This window comes from Phasianus colchicus, chromosome 1, assembly GCF_987193195.1.
Source record: "Phasianus colchicus chromosome 1, bPhaCol1.hap1.1, whole genome shotgun sequence".
Lineage (NCBI taxonomy): Eukaryota > Metazoa > Chordata > Aves > Galliformes > Phasianidae > Phasianus > Phasianus colchicus.
Window position 1 is genome coordinate 36,184,492 of NC_143436.1, and position 13,035 is coordinate 36,197,526.

Below are 13,035 nucleotides of genomic sequence, written 5' to 3' on the forward strand. Positions count from 1 at the left end.
GTAGGGACAAGTTGCTTCAATATTTATATCGAAGTTAACTCAGACAAATGTTACTCAAACATATCTGTTACCCAGATAGGAAAAATATTGGATGGAAACAAACACAATTGGATCTGATTTTGCTGCATCTCAGACATTTTAATGATTTCTGAGCATGAAAAAAACACAGCAGACCCAGAACCTGGAATGATTAATCGATCCATACATGAAAAGCATCAAAAAGGTGCTCTAGGGGGTCCTATAAAAAACACTCTATAATTCTGGAAGCTGATGGCAAAATGCACATCAGAGCAGCTGTGATAGGAAGATACCAGCTTACCAGTTTTCTTTTTTCTCTGCTGCAGATCCTCTGTGTTGCCATCCTACAGCAGAGACCTTCTGCAAGTGCAGTGGTTTTCCTGGACTAGCAACCACAGCAGGACACACGCTTCAAGTATGCAGACCCAAGGAAAAAAAAAGAAAGTGTTATTTTTAACATTTTCTCTCTTATAATTACCATTCATAACTTACAGCTTATGCTGTGTAAAGACTGAGAAAGTCAATGATTGATTTAAATCTGCCTTTTTTTTTTTTTTTTTTTTTTTTACCAAAGGCAAAAACTCCACACACCGGTGCTTAATCATACTTTGCATCATGTACAAGCATGCAGCTTTCCATACAAATTCCATAAGGTGCTTAATCTGCTATTGCAAAAATACTTATTTGCATACAATCACACCCTACTGTGGTTTTAAATGTTTTCTGAGAATACATTTTAAGCCTATTATCTTAACCTCATTGCCTTTCTACCCACATATAGACTAGCAGACATGCAAACCCTTCAGCTTAATTGCAGGCAGGCCTGAATAAAAATTAAAGTGCATTTGTTCTTTAAAACTATAGAACTCGGCTTCTTCTAGGACTGTTGCATGTGAATACACTGAGTTCAGCTGCAGAGCTGTTGCATGGTCTGCATCTTACACAGAAAATTTCTTGTTAGAGGGGAAAGCAGTGATGGGCAGTTTGGAGTATTTTTGCTGCGTGAATTGTTTGTTCATGCCATGCATGCCAGTTGCTGAACATAAACAGTCACAAAGAGCACAGGGCTATCTTATCACCTGAAAATCTTAACCCAAATACTAAGAAGCACTGACCCTAGTTAGGGAAAAGAAGATGAAGAGCATCTTTTTGCATGCCTTCTTGATCCAGAAGTGGAAAATGTATGCTCACACAACTGCATTACGTGCCATGGCAGCACATGCTATGCCCTTCCCCCATCACTGTGTTTAACTAACGATACACCAAAGTGCTTCATCCCCACTGTGTTCTTACACTCTACGTGGATCAGTTATCCTAGATATTCTACTTCTATCTGCAAACGTAATGTATGGAGTCATGTACACACAGCTGCTCAAAGCAGGGCTGGGCAGCAGGGCAGACTGCTCAGGACCACATCCAGCCAAGCTTGGAATGTCTGCCAGGATAGCAGCTGTCCAACTGTGGGCGACTTCTTCCAATACTTGACTATCTTCATAGTAAAAGTTAAAATAAAATTTTAAAAACCCCAACAACTCCATACATTAGCAGTATTTCCCTTGCTTTGTTCTATTTGCCAGCTGCCAACAGCACCTTTGAGTCTAATCCGTTCTTTAAAGCAATGATAGTTTTAGCCTTTATGTTCTGGAAGCAAAGATCCATACTCAAATTCTGGAGCATCTGCAAAAGACTCTGCGTTTTGTTTCTCTAAACCAGCTGTCTGTTATTTCCTATTACTACTTGCTAGAAGTTTTTGACTGCTCCCTTCCTTCTCTCCACAATTCAGTCACTTTCCCCCAATCACCCAGGCATTGCCCACTTGGTCTTCTTCAATCTGAAAAGTTCCAGTGCTGGTAATCGTGTCTTAAACAGAAACCACTGTCTACACTGTGTTCACCTTCTTCCTGACATGGGAAAACCAAGTTTATGCTGTTTTCTAGCTGTGGCCATACAACTGATCCCCACGGAGATATCACAACACTTTTTGCTCCAGTCAGTCTTCCCTTTCAAATAATTCCTGATATTTTTCTTACTCGGAGCTGGCAATGAAGTTTCCAAAGAACCACCTACAGAGACACTTAAGAACTCCTTCCTCTGCAATAATATCACTTGTAGAACTATGCACTCATAATTAAGATTGGCTTTGCCCATATATATCTCTTTACATTTATTGAGACTGAATTTCAGCCTCTAGTTTCACGCCTAGGCTCAGCAGGATGGGATCCTTCCAAAGCTCTTTGCTGTCAGCTTTATGTTTCTCTACTGTACAGGATTTTGCATCAGCAGCAAACTGTGCTGTTTCCTTACTCGCTCTCCTTCCAAGACCATTTTGAACATGCCAACCAGTGCAGGTCCCAGCATGAATCCTTGTGGGAGTCTGATTGTAACTTTCCTGCAGTGTAAAAAATGACTATTTATTGCTTCCCGTTAACCCTCCTCCTTCAGCTAGTTACCAATTCACAGCCCTCCCTCTGAACCTATGACTGCTAACTTTCTTTAGCAGCATTGGCATGGAATTTTGCCAAAAGTTCTTTTGAAATCGCTTTATCACCCTGGTTTATCAGTTTGTTCATTTTGTCAAAGGACTTCATAATGACAAAGCTTTTTCTATCTACAAAAATGATGTTGATTTTTCCATGGTCTGACGTACTTGTCTGTATGTCAAAGCCTCGCCCCACCTCCCTGTCACTGATCTGCCAGTTTGATCTGAGACAAGACTACATCAGTAAGAGGCCTCCAATACTGAAAGTGAACATTTATGATCCTTAAACACTCATCCAGCTGCTTTCCAGCTATGAGGTGCTTACATTCCACGAATTCTCATTTCAGTGACTTCAGTATGTACTTCCCAGCAACCCAATCCCTCTCCTAAGGGTCTGGCGTAGTCAGTTACAAGGGAATAATGTCAGTGGGTAGGTTTAAGGAAGCAGTAATAACTGTATGATGGCTATAGGTGAAGGAAAATAGGAATTTATATTTTCACAGATAGAGGTTGAAACCAAACCTGGGTAGCCTAAGTTTTGGGCTTTCTAATATCGAACTATAGGAAAAGGAAGGTTTCTCCTACACCTCAAATTCATGTCTTGTATAAAAGTATATTCAAGTATACAAGCACCTAATGTGCTGGAATGAACTCCACTATGCAGCTCTTTGCAACTCAGTTTTACTTTTGAGGGTATCAAGAGAGACACTGTAAATGTTGCAGCTGTTCTTACCAGTCCACACTGCATTGAAACACCTCCCTTATAGCGGAGTTGGTAAAATGGACCATTTGTCAGCATCTTCGCCATGAATTTGCAGTGTGGTCCTAACCCAGAGTTCCCAAATTCCCACTGTAGCAGCTAAGGCAAATGCACACAGTCCCTCTGCCAATTTTCCAGCAGCAGTCACCATACCTGCTCATGGGATGCAATAGAGCACTATATTCCAAGATTCCTTGGCACTAAATCCAAGCACTGTGCCTGCAGTCACACAAATGTCATTGATCTCTTGCAGGGAGAAGCTTAGCCAGCTTCTTGTTTGGATCCCATGTGATCCCATTCCTCCAGCTGCCTCCACCACATACCATGTGGGAAACCTGAATTGACAACCATTAACTCCACCAAGCAGCATGATTTTTTAACAATCAGTGCCACAACCCTGAGCCATGCAGCACCAAGACTCCCACACACCTAGCCAATGCTCCTCTGTAAGTAACATGCAGCTATAACTCTTCCTCTGGAAGCCAGAATGCAGAAATAATCCCACTAATGCTAATGACATATCAACTAATACAATGACAAATGCCCTAAGAATACCAAAGTAGTTACTCACTGAATGAATAAATAAATAAGGCAAAGGGCACATGCTGCATGCAGAGATTTAAAATAACCAGCTGCCTTTTCCTGTGAGAGGCATCCATTCCGTGTCCTGATTGAGGAAGGGTTTCCAAACTACAAAAATTGAGCATGATTACATGTAGTTAATTCCCTCTACTTTGTACTCACAAGGGAGTCCATTTGCAGTTGCACAAGTTGTCTAATATTTAAAAATCTGACATTGTGTTGATGGTCTTCAAACACTGTTTTGTACAAACTTCACAGTTAAATTTTGCACAGCTCTGAGGCCCTGAAACTCTGCAACACCAGGGGGTGAATGAAGGGCTTCACATGGAATTTCCCTGCTTTCATCTGACAAAATCTGTTCTCAAATGTTATTGTGACACAGTGTAGCTTTTTTTTTGCTTGAATTAGGTTTACATCCCACTTGGTTATCAAAGGCTAGTTGGAAACAGCCGTGCACACATTCTGCAGTCAGCACATTGGTGCTGCTCCTGGGAAGCAGCCAGCAAGAAGATACGGGAGCTGCATGTGGCAGCCTTTGTTGGGGGAAATGAAAACAGTTCAATTCAGTTAAGCAGAACATTCACTTGTGAAGCAAACTGAATTTGTAGAACTCGGGAGGCCCAAGAGGCAGCTTCACTCATAGAATAATGTCTTTGAGACTTTCAGTGTTCAAATGGGCAGGGGACTAAGTATCCAGCATCTGAAGGGGTAAAATACATAAAATCTCAGCCAGTAAGCTTAGCATAAAATAAGGTCAGAGAAAACACCTGAATTTAAAATTATGCTTTTGCTACTAACTGTAGTATCTGGGATTGTTTGCTCTGGAGAAAGAAGGCTCAAGGGAAACCAGATCACTTTCCACAATGACCTGAAAGGAGGTTGTGCCAAGGTGGGGATCGGTCTCTTCTTCCATGTAACAGTGATAGAATGAGAGGGAATGGTCTCCTGTTGTGCCAGGGGAGGTTCAAGTTTGGAATCAGGAAAAATTTCTTCTCTGAAAAAGTGGTGAGGCACTGAACCAGGCTGCCCAGGGAGCTGGTGGAGTCAGCGTCCCTGGAGGTATTCAAGAAAGGAGCAAACATGGCACTGAGGAACATGGTTTAGTGGACGTGGTGGTGCAGGGTTGATTGGTTGGACTTCATGAGCTTAGTGGTCTTTCCAACTTTAATGATTCTATGATTCTGTGAAATTCTATGGATCAATACTCACAGCAACAAGCATCATCTCCATCACAGCACATTACTTAGAGCTCATAAATCCTTTAACCATATCAGAGGTATGTAGAGGTACATGTGTACAAGATGAAGCCAATGTATACATCTGAGGAAAAACAAACTGCAATACCAACAGTGATCTGTGTAATTCCTGCCCCACTCTTCCCCAAATGTCACAGAAGATTTGTCAGATTCCAGCAGTCATTTTAGGAGAGGTTTCATTATGAATTAAACTGTACAGGTGCAATATGTCTTTACTTACCATTAGATTTCTTTTCCTTTTTTTTCTTTTTTTTGACTGAAATGTTGACATCTTAACTAATGATGAAAATGTTAATGAAGCAGTGATCTACTGGTTTAAATTATTGGCTCAATTTTATACTTCTGAAAAAAAAAATAGTATTAACTCTATGGGGATAAGTTTTTTTTTCTGAAGAAGTGCAGACCAGGCCATAAGTGGCTGCTATATGGCCCTTACTGTATGCAAGGGCTTTGTTTGACTGTGAAAACAACAACTTCTTGATTTGACATACAAAGGGTCATTCTACTTAGCATGCCACACATGAGGAGAGGCAGAATGTGACCAGTTTTGCTCTGTTGCTAGCACAATAAGTCCTGCACTCTCTCTTTGTAAATCTGTTTTCCAGATCCTCAAATGTTTGCTATAGACTTTTTTTTTTTTTTTTTTAAATAAGTTGTTGTTAGTGTCAAATGGATTTGGGGACTGATAGAATAAAATTACACTCCTAGGTAATGTCTTACAACAGAGAAAGAGAGCGAGTTTCTGTACCACATTTCAGCCAGCAACATGCTTTTGCTGCTGAGTCACAAACCCTGAAAGGCACTATTATATAGGAACCCTCACCTACAGCTGAGTTAGGTGGTGCCTATAGCAATATCAAAGGCCTTGTTCATCACAACATAAAATGACTGCAATTTTCTGTGATTTGTCATGAAGTTGTTGCTACAATTTTATTTTTAGGAGAAACTGTTTACTCTTTTATGTTTCGATTTGCAGTTGAAACATTTAGGAGGTGAACCAATATCCATCTCCAAAAATATTTCAAGGCTTTGGTCAGTATGCTGAAGTATACACAGCTTGTGCTGATGGGAAAGGGCTTCCCACTAGAGAAGACATGAAATGGGATAGATTCCAAAGGACACTCCAGAAACACAATGTGGCATTCCATTCCCTCAGTGCTCCTCCTTTGTCATACCCAGGCAATAAGAATACAAGATGAATCATAGAATCATGAATGGCCTGGGTTGAAAAGGCCTGCAATGATCACCTAGTTTCAACCCCCTGCTATGTGCAGGGTAACACGAGTAAGGGAGAACTTTATCAATGAGATAAATCTACTGATAAAATTTAACATATGATGGGGCTGCTCTCTTAATTACAGAACTGAACAGTCTTTAATTTTTAAGGTAGCTTACAGGCAAGGGAAATAATCTGCTAGGTCCAAATTAAATGGTAAATCCCACAATGTTAGTCCCTTCTTGTAAGAATCCAGGAACTGAGTGACATGAGTCTATGAACCAACATTGAATAACGCTACAACAGTGAAATGAGAGCTGCTGGAAACATGAGCTACAGTGTAACTGATGTGGTTCAGTCTCCTTTGTTCTCCAAAGACTCTTTTCAAAATACATCTACGGCCTCCTAGTTTTTAAACTAAAAAAAAAAAAAAAAAAAAAAAAAAGAGTTGTTAACCTGAAAATTTTAATTTGGGGTGAAAGTGACATTAATAATAAAAGAGTTGTTCTAAGTAGTATTTTAAAATAGCACATTTAACATTTAATTGAGTAAACCAGTTATGAATTAGAGAATGATGAATTCTGTTGCCATGGAAAACCGTGTATTTAGCACCTCCAGTAGCCACTGTATATTAAAAGGCCATATATGAAATGCCAAGTAAACATTGAAATGTTTAGTTACTAAAATAGTAAATATGCAAATTTTAGCTATGGGTCAACTGCTGACAGGGAAGCTTTAAAGGTGGCATTAGTAGCAGCATAATGGGATATTTGGAAAAACAGAAGTTGTCTCTGATTTCAAAGCTGATTAAAAGACAGTTTAGAGCAATCTAGAACAGAATTGTAGATGCCATGAAAGGACTTAAAGCAATGTTGGCTCATAATTTGTAGGCAGCTGCAAGCAGATGTTCAGTCTTCAAAAGAGCATCTATAGTGCATCTCGATGGACATGCAGTCATCTCAGTTTGGGATGATGAAAAATGATTGTAGATAAGACCAGCAACCAGTAGAAGATGGAGAACTTAGCTGTCAAAGAGACAATGTGCTACATACAGTTCAAGCTCAGCTGCTTATATGAGCAGGTGAAGGCATGATGAGAGCTAGAGGGAGCAGGAAATAAAGACCCAACAGAAGAGAGCGGTGCAGACTTTTTCACTGTTTATCCAGATGCTGCTGAGGAGGCTATGGAAAATTGCAATATAGTAATACTGCTTGGATGTAGACTCACAGTTTGAGACAAGCAACAGGCAACATAAAGGTGAGTCTGCATATCAAAGGACCTAAAGGACACGTAGGTGCTGCAGATGACTGTCTTGAGAGCAGCTTGTTGCTTTGTGGCCATGAGATATGCTATATTTATGGGACGTGAGCATATACAGCATATTAGATAATCGTGTTCGCTAGTGCTTCACATTACGTGACCCAACTACAGCCAAATCTCATCCCCTACCCTTGTTCCATCCAGACCTCAGAGCACGGGCACGGGCCAGCAGCCGCCATGGCACAAGTCCTGAACAACAGCCGTGTTCCCACTCCCTTGCAAGCATCACCATTTGTGCAGCTGGAGAAAACCTCCGCAAGGCATTCATCTTCTCCAGCTCCCGCACTCGCCCGGGCGGTGCCGGGTAGGGGAGCAGCGCCGTGGCCGCCGTCATGAGAGAGGACATGAGATGAGGTTCTCTCATCTCCTCTCCAAGAGACTTCACGTAGCTGCGACCGCCCCGCAGGCAGTCACACGCCGCAGGGACGGCAGGACGCACGGAGCGGCTCCGCGATCCAACGGGAGCCGGCGCCGGCCGCCGGACCTATGGCGAGCGGCGGCGACACCGCGCTCGGCTCGGCGGGGCCGGGCCGCCCCGGAAGGCGTTGCCGCCGCGCTCCGGAAGTTGTGCGGCGGAGTCCGGCCCAGAGCGAGGCCCTGTCGCCGCCGCAGTCGGGAGGCGCCGCCGTTCCCCGCCGCGGACGCGGGGCCGCCTCTCGCCCGTGGTGGGCGGCCCGGCCCTGGGCTCGGCGGCCGGCGCGGGCTCATGGCGGAGGTGGGTGCGGCGCTGCCCCCGTCCCTGTCCGGGCCGCGCCTCGCGGGGTGCCCGGCCGGCTCCCCTCGCCCCTGCCCCGCCGCCGGGGCCGCGCTCCTTCCCCGCCGGAGTGCGGGACCGGCGGTGCGACGCGGGCGGGCGGGGCTGCGGCCGGGGGCGGCGGGCGGGCAGGGAGGGAGGGAGGGAGCGCGGTCGGGAGTGCGCGGAGCGGGTTCGGAACAAAAGCGGAGGGGCGGCGGGCCGGCCTGGCGGCGGGGGCTGCCGGGGGCAGGAGCGGGATGCGGGATGCGGGAGCGGCTGTGCCCGCACGGCCTGCGCGCTGCCACGGGTCGTACCCTGCCAGCTGTCAAGCGCCGGGCCGCTGCTCCCGGTGCTCCTCTGCGGCTTCTCCCGGCGCACGGCGCTTTGGGCCCCTTCCTCTCGCTGCGAGCGCGGGAGGGAGGGATGTGGAGGATCATAGAGGTCGAAAGGGGTTTCGGCACCGCTCTGCCTTAGTTCTCTGTCCGAGCCGTGGCTCTCTGGGATGCTCTCTTGGCTTCCCGGTTTCCGTGTCCCGCTCAGCATCAAGGCACGAGGGGTGGTGATCGTGAGGAGTGGTTAGGAATGCATTGGGCAGTTGGTCGGAGGTGACACCGTGCTGTCTCTTAGCTTTTTCTTTTTTTCACTTACAGTGTTAGTGACAAAGTGACATTTAGTGTAACGAGCAAGAAGCACAGCCATATATTGTGTCTTGCTTTAATAGGGTTAGCGTTACAAGTCATTCTGCGTGATGATTCTCATTCAGTCCATGCTGCTGGCTCCGCAGTACGTTTGTGTTTGAGGGAACATGGCTGCTTTAACAGTGGGTTGGTACGAAGAAACATTCAGATCCACTGAATCCAGATTCAGATCTGCTTGCTTGTCTGGATCAGCAGAACTGCCAGTGAGGCTCCCTGTCTGTTTCCCTCAGTTTGCAAGTGCATCCGAGCAGCACAGCCGTCCTGCGGGCGGTGTTGGAGCCTGCTGCAAGACAAATGTGCATTGGTATCAGTGTGAGTCACCAGTTCAGGTCCAAAAATATTCCCCGCATCACAAATGAAAAGTGATTAAGAACATTATTTCTTGACTGAGAAGCCGTGGGTTTATTTGCCTATGTATCAAGAATGCTTTGAAAATGCTTGTTGAAACAACGTTCCAGCAGTTGTATTTATATTTGGTTAAACAGCTTTTTGCTCACTTTCCAGTTCGGTGTCTTGTCTTGAATGCTGGTGGTTAGCTGTAGTCAAAATAAATTGTTCTCATTTCAATACAGTTCCTACAGAGAAACTTAGAGCACTTTTTAATCATATGAGAAGCTTTGGTTAAAGAGGAGTTATGCAGTCTTTAATAGGCAGTCTGTGGAAGAATGCAGCTCTGTAAGAAGAGGAAAATTTCATAAACTGTAGGAAAACAGGTGGCACTGGCAAAGGCAGGTTCAATGATATGTCGGTGTGAATCTGAACTTCATTTGCCCCTTTCTTGATCTGTAAGGTTGATACTTCTTGTCTGCGACATTGATGTGATGTATTTCTTTCTTCGTTTAACTGGATGGATATAAACAAATATACTGACTTGCCGTGGGAATGATTCCCTTTTAAATCTACCAGTGCAGTAATAAATGTAATTGCTTGAAAGTTAGCAAGGTTGTTTCTAGCAGTCAGTGTGTACTACTACTTATAATAATTTATTCTCAAGGATCAGCTTGAAAGTAGTGTTATCCATGCTTAGTAGGGTTCTGATCTTGCAATCAGCATTATTCACTTCTGTGACCCCTGAGTCTTACAGTTTCAGCAATACAGCTCTGTGGTGTCTGAAACTCACTCCTCAGCTGAGAGGTTTACAAGACTGCATTAATTGCCTGAACTGTTGTTTAAATTCCTTGTAAGTGTTAAACTACAATTGAAATAATATTCAACATGGCTGTATTAGTTTTATTGCATTGATGTTTATACTCTGCAAGAAATCTGAGCCACTTTAACCAGTGATACAAAATAGAATTTCTGGTGAAAGTATGGTTACTATGTTAACGTAACACTTCATTTTGCAGCACACAGGGAGTGAAGCTGGCTGCTGCAATTACCTGCTCCCACCTCCTGCTGCTTGTGCCCAAGCAGGCTGTCTGTGGCTGCTTAGCTTTCCAAAAAATGCTGATGTTTAAACTCAAAAAGAAATGTATTAGAATCATCACGCTGAGTTGCTGTGGTAAACTTAAATGTAAAATGGGGTGGTACACAGGTGCACTTTGGAGCATCAGCTGTGGGTCATGACTGGACATTCTGCCTTTCAGCCTGCCCTTGCTCACTCCTTGTGCTGGGAGTGCCTGCCTATGGAGCTGAGCCAGTGACAGCAAGTGGCTTCTTCTGTGGGGTGCCTGGGGGTGTTGTGGATGCCCCATCTTTGGGGTGTTTGAAGCCAGATTGGATGGGGCCCTGGGCAGCTGAATCTAGTGGATGTCCATGGCAGGAGGTTGGAACTGGATCGGTCCTTCCCAACCCAACCTATTCTATGGTTCATTCTATGGCTTTTAACTGATGATGCCCTGGACTGGCACCTTGTGAGGTTGGGACTGGGTGTTTTGTGAAAGCGGTGGTGGGACCCACGTGCTTGAGGGGAAGAGCAGGGCTGCCTGGGCTTTGACCTGTGGCCATCACTATGGGACTTCAGCTGGGACCCAACCACTTTGTGTGAACGTGTTTTTGTCACAGACCATCTCCACCACAGGAGAATACAGTCAGTCCTGTTTGCTCCCAAGCCCTCTCTGCTGCTTTCTCCTGGGCACAGGCAGGTGCCTGTGCAGGGCTGGGCTGAGGTGCACCCAATGGGGTGTGCAGGGTGAGGATAAGGCTGGTGCAGTGCTGCACAAATGGTGGTGAGGGGAGCAGGTTGCTTCTGGTAACAGGGACAGATTGTGCTGGCCTGGAGTGTGCTTGATCCTGGCTGACTTTGGTGAGGTTGGGCTTGGGCTGAGCACGGAAGGTTTGGATACATTGTTCGGTTGTGGTTTGTTGGCATACTTAAAACCTGAGATCCCTTAATCCCTGGCAGTGTGACTATGGTTTCAGTATGTACTTTGAAGGGATCTTAAGGGAAGAGTCTTGCTGTTTTGTGTCCTAATGCCTTTTTTCTTTTTCTATTTTTACTTGGTACCTGTTGTTTAATTTAGTGATAGTTAATGGAAAAAATATGCTCCTGCTTATAACTCCTGTTCATCCATCGGGTTCTTGAGATGATGAATTTGTTGTGCATGTATTGAGCTTCGAAACATAAAAAAGACCGAAAAAAGAAGATAGTTGTGTCTGCTAAGAAACCTGCAGGATATTCTGCACTAATAATTAAATTGAACAACAATAACAACAAACGATGAAAATGCTGAGGCTGACCTGAGTCTTAATGCTGTTAGCTTCAGACAGTTTCCCAGGAGGCAGCATGTGACTTTTCTGTTAAAGTGATGAGGCAATGCTTAGTGGTTTTCCAAATCTGTCTTAGGACTTCAAGGCTGTAACAGAAGTTTTTCTTAATGTTTCAGGAAAGTTTTAGAGACTGTGTACCCCAGCCGTTTGTCCCTGCTGCTCTGCCATAGCTTGCCATGCCTATCAATCCTTTGCAGCACAGAAGCTGTTAGCAGCGCTGCCTGCCTGAGGCACACTGAGCAGCGCAGGGCAGCAATAGCTCTGCTTGCTTTCACTGGCCTGTCACCTCAGTGAACTTTCCCTGAAGTGGATGCATGTGCCTTTCTGCGATTCCTGCTCTTGCAGATGACCACCCCTGCTGACTGAATTGCAGTGAGTAACTGGGCAGCAGTACCTGCTGGGAGAGGTTATCTACGTGTAGCTTTTCAGTCACATTTTCTGAAACAGATTTAATGGATGTTGGTTTTTGGCTGCTACTAAATAACATTGTTCTTCATCTAAGCCATTTGAGGAGCGATTGACTGAAAACTGCAGTCCAGAGTTGTAATTCCATGCAGCATAGGCAGGTGCTTTTTTTTAGTTGAGCAGGAGTGGTACAGCAGCAGGCATAACATAGCAGGCTTTGCATTGCCCACTCTTACGCATCGCTTTCTTTTTTCTTTTTTTTTCTTTGTTGTTGCCCCTTTTGTGTAATCAGTGCTATGTGTAAACTTTCATTTCAGACCTGAACAGGTTATAGTCTGCTGTGTAGTTGCTCCTCATGTAAGTATGTGAGCGTGTGTGTGTGCATGTGTGTGTCCATGTCACACATTCTCCAGTATAGCACTCCCTTCAGATTTCTCTTCACTGCCTCAGTCTGGGTGGCAGCAATCACAACAGCTGATTTGGTTCACTCTTTTTTAAAGCCCATCTTCCTGGAGCCATGTGATCCTCCAGAATTTCAGTCTTTCCCTCAGGCTTGAAATTGCTTTAATAAGAGAACTAGTAGCTTTTCTTCTGATGTTTATGCAATAAAATGTCATGATTATTGCATGTTTGAGATTGACTGAATGTATTCTTTTCTAATTATTGGAAGTGTTGTTGTGATTACTATTTCCTTCCCTTGTTTCTGAATCCTTTAGTTTCACATCCTATTTGTTCTCCTGAAATGCTTTCACATCCATCTGGAGGGCACTGAGGTTCTTGCCATGTGAGCTGTGCTTACTGTGCTTCTCACTCTCAGATGGCCCAGGATAATCCCCAAACTTTTCACTTGGATCTC

At 44.5% G+C, this 13,035-nt stretch overlaps 1 protein-coding gene across 1 annotated transcript in view; it reads left to right on the top strand.

The window, feature by feature from the left end:
- Positions 1–8,214: 8,214 nt before the first annotated feature.
- FRS2 (fibroblast growth factor receptor substrate 2) overlaps positions 8,215–13,035 on the top strand; it is a 52,086-nt gene continuing 47,265 nt past the window's right edge. The window contains exon 1 of the mRNA XM_031589479.2: positions 8,215–8,346. The gene's annotated coding sequence lies outside the window, so the exon portion shown is untranslated. The remainder of the gene's footprint in view (positions 8,347–13,035) is intronic.